The sequence below is a fragment of the Hemiscyllium ocellatum genome, chromosome 2, assembly GCF_020745735.1.
Source record: "Hemiscyllium ocellatum isolate sHemOce1 chromosome 2, sHemOce1.pat.X.cur, whole genome shotgun sequence".
NCBI classification, from domain to species: Eukaryota; Metazoa; Chordata; class Chondrichthyes; order Orectolobiformes; family Hemiscylliidae; genus Hemiscyllium; species Hemiscyllium ocellatum.
The window spans coordinates 123,244,639-123,255,635 of record NC_083402.1 but is presented as its reverse complement, the minus strand read 5'-3'; the positions used below and the strand labels follow the sequence as shown (position 1 = coordinate 123,255,635).

At 45.9% G+C, this 10,997-nt stretch overlaps 1 protein-coding gene across 1 annotated transcript in view; it reads left to right on the top strand.

Annotated features, from left to right (window-relative positions):
* The first annotated feature begins 9,790 nt into the window (after nt 1–9,790).
* prrc1 (proline-rich coiled-coil 1) overlaps nt 9,791–10,997 on the top strand; it is a 32,814-nt gene continuing 31,607 nt past the window's right edge. The window contains exon 1 of the mRNA XM_060839806.1: nt 9,791–9,858. The gene's annotated coding sequence lies outside the window, so the exon portion shown is untranslated. The remainder of the gene's footprint in view (nt 9,859–10,997) is intronic.

The following is a 10,997-nucleotide window of genomic DNA, read 5'->3' as shown; positions in this document are numbered from 1 at the left end:
AACCAGTTTATATCATAAATAAAATTGAAGTATTATACTCTTATTCACTTATCCCAAACAAAAACTAGCACTAAATCTTTTTCATCCATCCTCTGCTCTTTAAGTGTTACATCTGCTACTTTTTATGTATAGTGTGTCTGCCATCAGCTTTCCAATAAAACTTACTCTTGAAAGAGTACTCAATCTGTAAGTACAATAATCTTATCCATTTCACTTATTTTTAAATCACAAATGACCTGTATATTTTATAATAAGATGGTGGAACAGGCTTAAGGCTCCACATGGTCTGATTTTGGACTTAATAACACCTAAGCTCCAATACAGTGCATTGTCAGCTACTGAACAGTGAGCTTCACTTTTATCTCAAAGTCAGATGTTCATTCATTTCAAAGCTTATTGAATTAAAAATCATACGACACCAGGTTATAGTCTAACAGGTTTAATTGGAAGCACTAGCTTTCGGAACACTGCTCCTCATCAGGTGGTTGTGTACATCTCCAAATCAAAGCCTATTGACTAATCTTTGCGAAAATCCAGGGAAGCACTAGTCAGTTCAGGAGGTCCTAACACAGTATTTCAAAGGGTTTTGTGAAGGGGGCTATCATGTCTGCAGGAGGTGGGGGAAGAGATAAGGTGTGGATGGGAAGGGGGTCATGGGGGAGGGTGGTTTGTGCATGGTGAGAAGCACCTTGGTTTTGAGATTGGGGGTGGGAGCACAGTGAGACTATTACCACAACTGGCATGGTCACTTCAAATACCAGGGGCTGGAAGGGTAAGGTTGGCAGGTGTAGTGTCATGTAGATGGATTGGATGGGGACTGTGGATGGGGACTGGATAGGTATTCATGGAAGGGGCCGTGGATGTTTGGTACCGAGTGGCATGTTCAGCTGGACATTGCAAGTCACGGGCTGAGGAGCCTTCACTAGGGCCCTCCATTACGCAAGACATTGAAAGAGCAAAATGGAGAAAAAAGTGGCTGTGTCCCCATTTGGAATGGGCAGGGTAAATATTTTGACTTGTGTGGGGAGGCGCAGGGAACACTGATGTGTGGGTTTTTTAAAGGGAACTGACAATGGAAACAGAACCACATATAGAACAGAACATGCACTTTCGCAGTCCTTGTTCCCTAGCCATCCTCATCCATGCCCCCTGTTTTTTGTACCTGCCTGCTGCATATATCACTGGCTGACACTTTTGGACACAGTTGGGTGATTGTACATGGAAGAGAAGGATGTAAGAAGCTCTGTAGGGGCCTTGCTCCTCTGGGGTCCAGAATGTGCAACAGGTTTTCAACACAGACCTCTATTCATGGAAGTTCACCTGTGGCCATGAAGTGATATCTCATAATGTAATAATGATTAAACAACTAGAGACAAACAACTAGATGTAAAATGAGATCAGTGACACTTATTTAAAAAGAGCAAAATGATATATATGGTGACAATGCACTATCAAAATGCTGTATATACATCTACCTCCTCTCTCTTTACTTCTTTGTGTACTCCCTCATTCTTCAGCTAAAGTGGAGTAAGCCTGCTTGGTAATAGAGCCCCAAATATGCTGAGGGAAGAGTAAAGTTGATCCTCCTCAGCATGAACCTCCGAAGGTCAGAAGGGCACAGGCAGGCAGCAAGTGGAGGACTCAGGTACCTGAGAGGAACATTCTGAGGTTGTTGCATGTGGTTCTTCTTCCTGGTATCTCCTGGCACTGCCCTGTCTCCTGGTGAGGAGGGACCAACTGCTACTCACATCTGAGTCACCATTCCCTGCCACTATGCCTTTCTGGTCCTACGGCCTAATGGTGTGTAGGTATGTGTGCGTGCCTCTCTGGCAGCCATTGAGGGGATCGGGTCTAGCTCTCCATGGAAGCTGCTTTCCTGTTCATGGAAGGAGGCAGACAGTGACAATACTTACTGTGCTGCTGCAGATAATGATAGCCATTGTGTCACATATGACTGAATACGACTCCTAATTCACCCCTGCTCATATGGATGAAGTTCTTGATTGCTGACACCATAGGGTCCTCTCCTGCCTGGGGCTGTGCAAGTGCCCAGTCTAGAAGTCCTCCAGGTGCCAGTGGCCTGAGCCATTTCTTCCTTGCCAGCTGTAGAGCTGCACAGTGAGGTGCTCAGCAGATTGCCCTCCCATATTCTCTAAGCATAACATTCCCATTGATGTATCAGTATCTGAACTGGTTGGCAGTGCAGGAGGCAGACTTACTGGTGTTTACTCTGTGGTCTCCAACCTTTTATCCTCAGAGCTAGCTTCTGGAGGAGTCAGCCATCTCATTAGGGCTGTTGACAGTAACTGCAATACAGAAGAGAGTAAAGTCTTCATGGCCATTGGTTAGAAGGGGTTGTATGCAATGAATTACACTGACAGGGATTAATGTGAGAGTAGCAATGCAATGAGCTGACGTGGTTGGCAGGACATGGATATCTCAGCATCCCTGCAGGAGTTGTCCCAGTATTTTCCTGTAAGGACCAGGATTCTTTTCTCCTTGGGGGTGAAACCTTTAATGTCAGGCATCCTTCTACGGCCTCTCTCTGCCCTGTTAGGGGCTGTCTTCTCATGTAATGAGGGATTGAGTGAGATAAAAGTAGGTAGCACAGCTGTTAGACCTGATGCAGCTGAGCAAAAGATGGATTGATATCCCGAGGTAGTGAGGAGGCAGCATAGTGGTCATAAAGGGATTGGGAATTTGGGGGCAGTAATTGCAGGTGGGAGCATGTGAGAGAAGTTGTTGCAAGTGAGAGTGGTAGGGCATGAACCTTGTGGGTGCAGTAGCAAAGATTGAATGAAAACAGAGAGAAGAGTGAGGCACGTAACCCTGGTGCCATGGGGGAGGATCTTGACCCTTTTACAACACTGCGGGCTGTCCCTCCACAATTTCGAGATGGCTCGTTTGCAACCTTGGGCCTTGCAGAAGAGGATCTGGCAAGAAGACGGCCCTCCTCAGAAATCCCCTCAAGCAGGAATCTCTCCGCATCCTTTCAGATATTTGTGGTGCCATCCTCCCCTTCTCTGGCATGTTCGGAATTTGTCTGTGACTGAGCAGGGCAGCCATTCAAAGGTGATGTGGGCCCAAGGGAAGACAGTCTTTCAGCAGATATCTGCTGATTGGCAAGTTGTAAGATGGGGCCAGAAACAGACATGATGGACGCTTATGGCACTAGGCAGTTAGTTAAAAGCAACTGGTTTGGAAAGACAAAAAAATTCAACAGGCCTTGCAGCAAAAAAATCCCTCAAAAAATACTCAACACAACTCAGATTTAGCCAGAAGAAAGACATAAGATTCAGTCCTCTGTCTTCCCATTCAAAATTGAAATGCAATGGAAAGTGTTGAGTGTTTTATCATGCTGCTTTACTCATATAGGAATTAGGTTGTCATGTTGAGGTTGTTCAGGAAGTTGGTGAGGCCTGTTTTGGAGTACTGTGTCCAATTCTGGTTGCCCAGTTATAGGAAGGATATTGTTTAGCTAGAGGGGATTCAGAAGAATTTTACCAGGATGTTGCTAGGATGGTTTGAGTTATAAAAAAGGCTGGATTTTTCCCTGGAGTGTTAGAGGTTGAGAGGTGATCTGTAGAGTATAGATAGGGTTAATGGTTGGTGTCTTTTCCATAGGATGGGGGATTTCAAGTTCAGGGGACACATTTTTAAGATGAGCCACAAGAGAGGGAGATTTAAAAAAGCTGAGGGGCAAAGTTTTTACATGTGGAATAAACTTCCTGAGGAAGTGATGGGTGTGGACACAGTTACATTTAGACATTGAGATAAGTATCATAGAATCATAGAATCCCTAGAATGTGGAAACAGGTCCTTTGGCCCAACAAGTCCACACTGTCCCTCCGAACAGTAACCCACCCATCCCCATTCCTCTACCCTATTACTCTACATTTACCCAAACTAATGCACCTAACCTACACATCCCTGAACACTATGGGCAATTAAGCCTGGCCAATTAACCTAACCTTGGGCAGCACAGTGGGTCAGTGGTTAGCACTGCTACCTCACAGTGCCAGGGTACCGGGTTCAATTCCTGTCTTGAGCAACTATGTGTGTGGAATTTGCATGTTCTCCCTGTGTTAGGATGGGTTTTCTCTGGTTGCTCTGGTTTCTTCCCACAGTCCTAGGATGTACAGGTTAGGTGAACTGGCTGTGCTAAATTGCCCATAATGTTCAGGGATGTGTAAGTTGGGTGCATTGGTTTGGGGTGGATGTGGAGTAGTGGGGGAATGAGTCTGTGTGGATTGTTCTTCAGAGGGTCAGTGTGGAGTTGTTGAGTCGAAGGACCTGTTTCCACATTGTAGAAATTCTAAGAAGTACACAAGTAGGAACCGATTGGAGGTATTTGGGCCAGGAGCAGGCAGGAGGGTCTAGTCTAGTTTGGAATTATGTTTGGCATGGTTTGCTTAGACCGAAGGGTCTGTTTCTGTGCTGTATGACTTTATGATTCAGGTGTTGTTGCTACACAGTAGCATAATCATTGTGATGGTTGGTAGATTCTTAGTATATCTATCACTTTTCAATAAATTGCATGACTAACTCAGAATATACCTCCCAGGAATAGGACATTCAGTCAATCTGTCATTACTGATCTTCATCGTGTACTCAAGCCTTCTCTCATCCTTCATCATCAGCATAAATCTTCAAATAAAAGCCAAGCACAGCAACTACTGGAAACAGAAAGTGTTGGAGAAACTCAGCAAGTCTGGCAGCATCTGTGGAGAGAGAAATGGAATTCATGTTTCAAGATAAACATGAAGAAAAGTCATATCTGACTCAAAGTATGTCCTTGTTTCTGTCTCCACAGATGTTGCTAGACCTGCTGAGTTTCTCCAGTACTTTCTGTACTATAGCATAAATCTTGTATTCTTTTTTCCAAGATCTGTTTATCAAGGATCCCCCCACATCCAGATTATGCATCTCATCTCTCCATGTGGTATTGGTCGCCAGTCTCTCAAAATGCCTGAATTCTCTATTGGATTCCTTGGCGATTGTCTTAAATTGTGGGTCCCTAGTTTTGCTCTTCCCCACAAGTAAAACATTCTCTCTGTATACATTCTCATGAAAATCTTTCATTATTTTAAAGATCTTCCTGTTAGAGCATCTCTTAACCTTATATTTTTCAGCCTGTTCACTCATCCTGATAGGTATAAGTGTTGAATTCTGTTTTCATGAGATGATGTTTCATAGATCCCTCAAAGTTGTCACCTAAGTTGATAGGGTTGTATGGTGTGTTGACTTTCATTAGCAGGGAGATTGAGTTTAAGATCTGTGAGGTTATGCTGCAGCTCTATAGAGCTCTGGTTGGACCACACTTGAAATATTGTATTCAGTTCTGGTCGCATCGTTAAAAGAAGGATTTTAAGCTTTAGAGAGGGTGGAGAGAAGATTTACCAGGATGGTGCCTGGACTGGAGGGCATGTCTTATGAAGAAAGGTTGAGGGAACTAGGGCTTTTCTCATTGGAGTGAAAAGGGGTGAGAGGTGAATTGGTAGAGGTGTACAAGCTGATGAGAGGCATAGATAGAATGAATAGTCAGATCCTTTTTTGCAAAGGCAGAAATGGCTATTACAAGGGGACATAATTTTAAAGTGATTGGAGGGAGATTCAGAGGAGATGTCAAAGGTCGGTTCTTTACGCAGAGGGTGGTGGGTGTGTGGAAAGCATTGCCAGTGGTGGTAGTAGAATTCGATACATGAGGGACATTTAAGCAACTCTTGAACAGGCACGTGATGATAGTAAATTGAAGGGTATGTAGATTAGTTTGAACTTAGAGTAGGATAAAAGGTCAACATAACATCAAGATCCGAAAGTCTTATCCTGTGCTGTACTGTTCTATGTTCTATGTTTCACATGAAGCAAAGAAGTTCTATAGAAACAGAATCATCACTGCCAACTAATAACTTCAAGTCTGCAATCCCGATATAAAGCATGAGGTCTAATATGAATAAGGATACCTCCAGTTGACTACTACCTACTGCCTTGCCTCTGTAATCGTCCACATTGAACAACACTTGGAAGCAGCACCAAGTACAGCAAGGGTACAGAATATCTATCAGATGGGGGCATCAATGCCCCTTACCAAGAGGTGGCTCGGTAGCTCCATTAATGATCAAGTCCTGCAAATAAGATTTTCCAGAACAAGACAGCAGTGGTTTAGAAAATCGAGGGAAAAGGCAAAATGCTTGCCTTCTTTGGAAGGGAAATTGAGTATAACGATAAACAAGTTATGCTGCAGTTTTATAGAGCTTTAGTTAGGCCACGCTTGGAATATTGTGTACAGTTCTGGTCACTACACTACCAGAAGGATGTGGATGCTTCAGAAGGGCACAGAAAAGGTTTACTGGGATGTTGCTTGGTATGGGAGATTTTAGGAGAAAGTGAGGACTGCAGATGCTGGAGATCAGAGCTGAAAATGTGTTGCTGGAAAAGCACAGCATGTCAGGCAGCATCCAAGGAGCAAGAGAATCGACATTTCAGGCATGAGCCCTTCTTCAGGAATGAAGGTCAATGGGAGATTTTAGGTATAGACTGGGTTTGCTTTAATTGGGACGCCGGAGGTCGAGGTGGCGAGCTGATAGAAGTTTATAAGATTGTGATTGGCATGGATAGAATGGAAAGTATGAGGCTTTTTCTCAGGGTGGGCAGGTCAATTACAGGGGGACACAGGTTCAAGGTGCATGGGGGAAATTTAAAGGAATGTGCGAAGCATGTTTTTCACACAAAGGATGGTGAGTGCCTGGGTTGCCAGAGGAAGCAGACACAATAGCAGCATTCAAGAATCACCTGGACGAATGAGAAGGAATAGTGGGATATGGGTCGTAGAATCATAGAATCCCTACAATGTGAAAACAAGCCACTGTTCTTCAGAGGGCCAATAAGCCGACACTGACCCTCTGAAGAGCATCCCACCCAGACCTAGCCCCCCCACTCTATCCCAACAACGCTGCGCCTCTCATGGTTAATCCACCTATCCTATGCATTCCCTACATGGCCAAACCATCCAACCTGCACATCTTTGAATTGTGGGCGGAAACCAGGGCACCTAGAGGAAACCCAAACAGACATGGGGAGAGTGTGCAAACTCCACACTCCCCTCCCCTATCAGCGTTCCGCAAGGACCACTCCCTTCGTGACTCCCTCGTCAGATTCACACCCCCCACCAACCCAACCTCCACCCCCGGCACCTTCCCCTGCAACCGCAGGAAATGTAAAACTTGCGCCCACACCTCCACACTCACTTCCCTCCAAGGCCCCAAGGGATCCTTCCATATCCGCCACAAGTTCACCTGTACCTCCACACACATCATCTATTGCATCCGCTGCACCCGATGTGGCCTCCTCTATATTGGGGAGACAGGCCGCTTACTTGCGGAACGCTTCAGAGAACACCTCTGGGCCGCCCGGACCAACCAACCCAACCACCCCGTGGCTCAACACTTTAACTCTCCCTCCCACTCCACCGAGGACATGCAGGTCCTTGGACTCCTCCACCGGCAGAACATAACAACACGACGGCTGGAGGAGGAGCGCCTCATCTTCCGCCTGGGAACCCTCCAACCACAAGGTATGAATTCAGATTTCTCCAGTTTCCTCATTTCCCCTCCCCCCACCTTGTCTCCGTCGGTTCCCTCAACTCAGCACCGCCCTCCTAACCTGCAATCTCCTTACTGACCTCTCTGCCCCCACCCCACTCCGGCCTATCACCCTCACCTTGACCTCCTTCCACCTATCCCACCTCCATCGCCCCTCCCCCAAGTCCCTCCTCCCTACCTTTTATCTTAGCCTGCTTGGCTACTCTCTCTCATTCCTGATGAAGGGCTTATGCTCGAAACGTCGAATTCCCTATTCCTGAGATGCTGCCTAACCTGCTGTGCTTTAACCAGCAACACATTTTCAGCTATTAAACTACTGGAACAACTCCTGTTCAATAAGGAATTTGAGATAGTATGTTAGGTGCAGCGCAAACTCAAAAATGATGCTCCAACCTAGTGAAACCACAACACAGGACTATACACCTGCCAATACAAGCAACATGTTATAAGTGAATTCTGTCTAGGTATTCTAAATCTCCGGAAAATAGTCCCTGACACTTGGCTAACTATTCTACACTAGGGCTATGGTTCAGATCAACCGGGTTCTGCCTCCACACTCTGCCGACCGCGGACTGTCCTTCAACCCTTGACTTCAAGGGAGACTGTCCACAAGGTCCCGTCCTAGGAGGCGAACTCCAAGCTGTCAGCACCAGCCCTCATCCCCTCCGGCTACCGCTTTTCCCGTGGCAAATCAAAATACTGCGAGACACACAAATGAGCAACGGATGTTTATTTCAAACTTGCAAGTTTGGGCATCTTCCAAAGGGGCTTCGGAAGAATCGCGCAGAACGGTTTACAGCAGTAATATTTATACATTATTCTTACATTCGAAAACATTAGTACAATTCCATTGGTTAAAACATTTCACGCTTTTCTCTGCCAATTCTTTAATTAAATATTATATTGTTTTTAACAATTCTGCTGGTTAAAGCATTTATCTGCATGTCATAAAGGGCTTCTATTGTATTTTGCCCTCTGTGTCTCGCTAAAGCATTCCTTGGTATCTTGCCCAAGGTTACCATGTTCCTGACATAACAGAGGTGACTTCTGGTTCATGTTCTCATATGGCCTAGTTGCTCATAATTAGCTTTTACTTATTAAACCTCAGTTTTAATACAGAAATTACCTTACCCATACCAAAAGAATGTGTGTGATGTGTGTGTGTGTGTGTGTGTGGTGTGAGTGGGTGTGAGTGTGTGTGTGTATGTGTGGTGTGAGTGTGTGTATGTGTGATGTGTGTGTGTGTATGTGTGTGTGAGAGAGTGTATGTGTGTGTGTATATGTGTGTAGTGTGTGTATGTGTGTGTGAGAGAGTATGTGTGTGTGTATGTGTGTGTGTAGATGTGTATGTGTGGTGTGAATGTGTGTGTATGTGAGTGTGTGTAGAGAGTGTGTGTGTACGTGTGTGAGTGTGTGTGTGGTGTGTGTGTATAAGAGAGTGTGTGTGTGTAAGTGTGTGTGTGAGAATGTGTGACTCCTGTGTGAGAGAGAGTGTGTGAAACTGCAGAAATTACATTACCCATATCAAACATGCTACAATATCTTAGCTACAATACATAGCTACAATATCTTAGAATCGATGGATCAGATCAAAGATTTGCAGCCTTGTCACATCCTGTTGGAAAGGTTATGGACAATTATGCTATTAATGAAAGGAGTTGCCTCCATAAACATTCCCATCCTGAGTGAATATGGAGTCCGGGACATTAACAAGGATGAAGCATTTACACACAAATGCAACCAGCTGTGTCAACTGTATATCTCATTGCCTTCAGACAATGATCTTAGGCAAACTGTTCCAGGACAGTTGTAATGCTGACATGTACTAAACAATGTGGAAAATTGTCCAGGTATGACCTGTCCATGTCCTATGGCGTCAGTGAGAGTGGGGGGATGTTAGTAAGGGTGGGGGATGTCAACAGGTGTGAATGAGTGTGCGTGGGGGGGGGGGGGAAACAATCTGTCAGTGAGGTCGTGGGTGTGCATGTCAGTAAGAATTGAGGGGGGCGTCAGTGAGTGTGAGAGGGTTAATCAGTGTCAGTGAGTACGTTGGGGGGGGGGCGAGAGAGAGAGGTCAAGGTGGATCAGTGTCATTGTGGGGTCCACCTGTCGTGGGTGAGCGTGTTGCCCATTTAAGAGGCTTCCCTGGGACGTGGCAGCTGATGATGCTCGCGCCGCTGACGTGGCCGCTGACGTTACCGTGGCGACGGAGCCATCTTGAGCAGAGGCGGCGGGCCGGCGGCAGACCGAGAGAGAGGTAAGTGTACATATATACTGGGGAGGGGGAACCTTCCTGGGATCTTCCCGTGCCTGTTGTCCCTGTCCTCGGGGCCGAGTGCCCGAGTTTTCAGGCGGGCCTGTTGGTTTGTGAAGCTCGCCCGGCAGTGCCAGGGTAGCTCCTCAAAGGGGTTTCCGAAAGGTCACTGCTGCTGCTGCTGCTGCTGAGCAAAGGAACGTCAAACTGCTAAACCCGTGCCGTTTTGGGGGTGAGAAGCAGCTCCCCGGCCTCCACAACTTGCGGGGGTCAAGCCCCGCTTCAGGGTCTGATGGCCTTGGGAGGTATGCCCATCATGTTGGAGCCAAAACAAAGTTGAGTTATCAACTTGTCACACATGCCAATGGCAGACGAAAAGGCTGCAAGAGATTCCTGGTCAATCAGAGCGTGTGGTACCTGCAGGCTCTTGGCTTTCCCTTTAACCCACCCCACCACCACCTTGAAGACTCTCGTTTCCAGGTGAAAGTGAGGTCTGCAGATGCTAGGGATCATTCCTGATGAAGGGCTTATGCCCGAAACGTCGAATCTCCTTTTCCTTGGATGCTGCCTGACCTGCTGCGCTTTTCCAGCAACATATTTTCAGCTCTCATTTCCAGGTTCCAAGGTACTGCTGCTTAACCCCCCCCCCCGCCTTCCCAAACACATACTCTCACTCTCTATGATGTAAAGCATCCCCAAGCTATGGCACATGGATTATCAGACAAATTTTGATCAGACGCTCCATTAGAGAATGTTCGAACTGACAACCAGCAGCTTGATTTGGGTGTTAAGCAATGCCTTAGAGAGCGGTGGAGACGGTTATGGAAGGAATCACAGAGTTTTTGGAGTGCTGACTTTTGCAAATGAGAGAAACACCAGGCTCCTACACCACTTGAGGTGGATTTTTAAAAATCTTGATATTTCGGAGAGGTGTTAATTCTTGTGTTCTATTCAATGTTTGTTCCTCAACTGAAATTTTTAAAACAAGTTCTTAGGAAAGATTAAAATGCTGTTCTTGGAACTTGATCTGCACAAATTGGCTGTTGTTTCTTACATTACAGCACTGAATATTGTACATGCAAAACAGTATTTGGTTGTGAAGTGCTTTGGGATATCCTGCGTGTGTAACGTTTGCTGTGTAA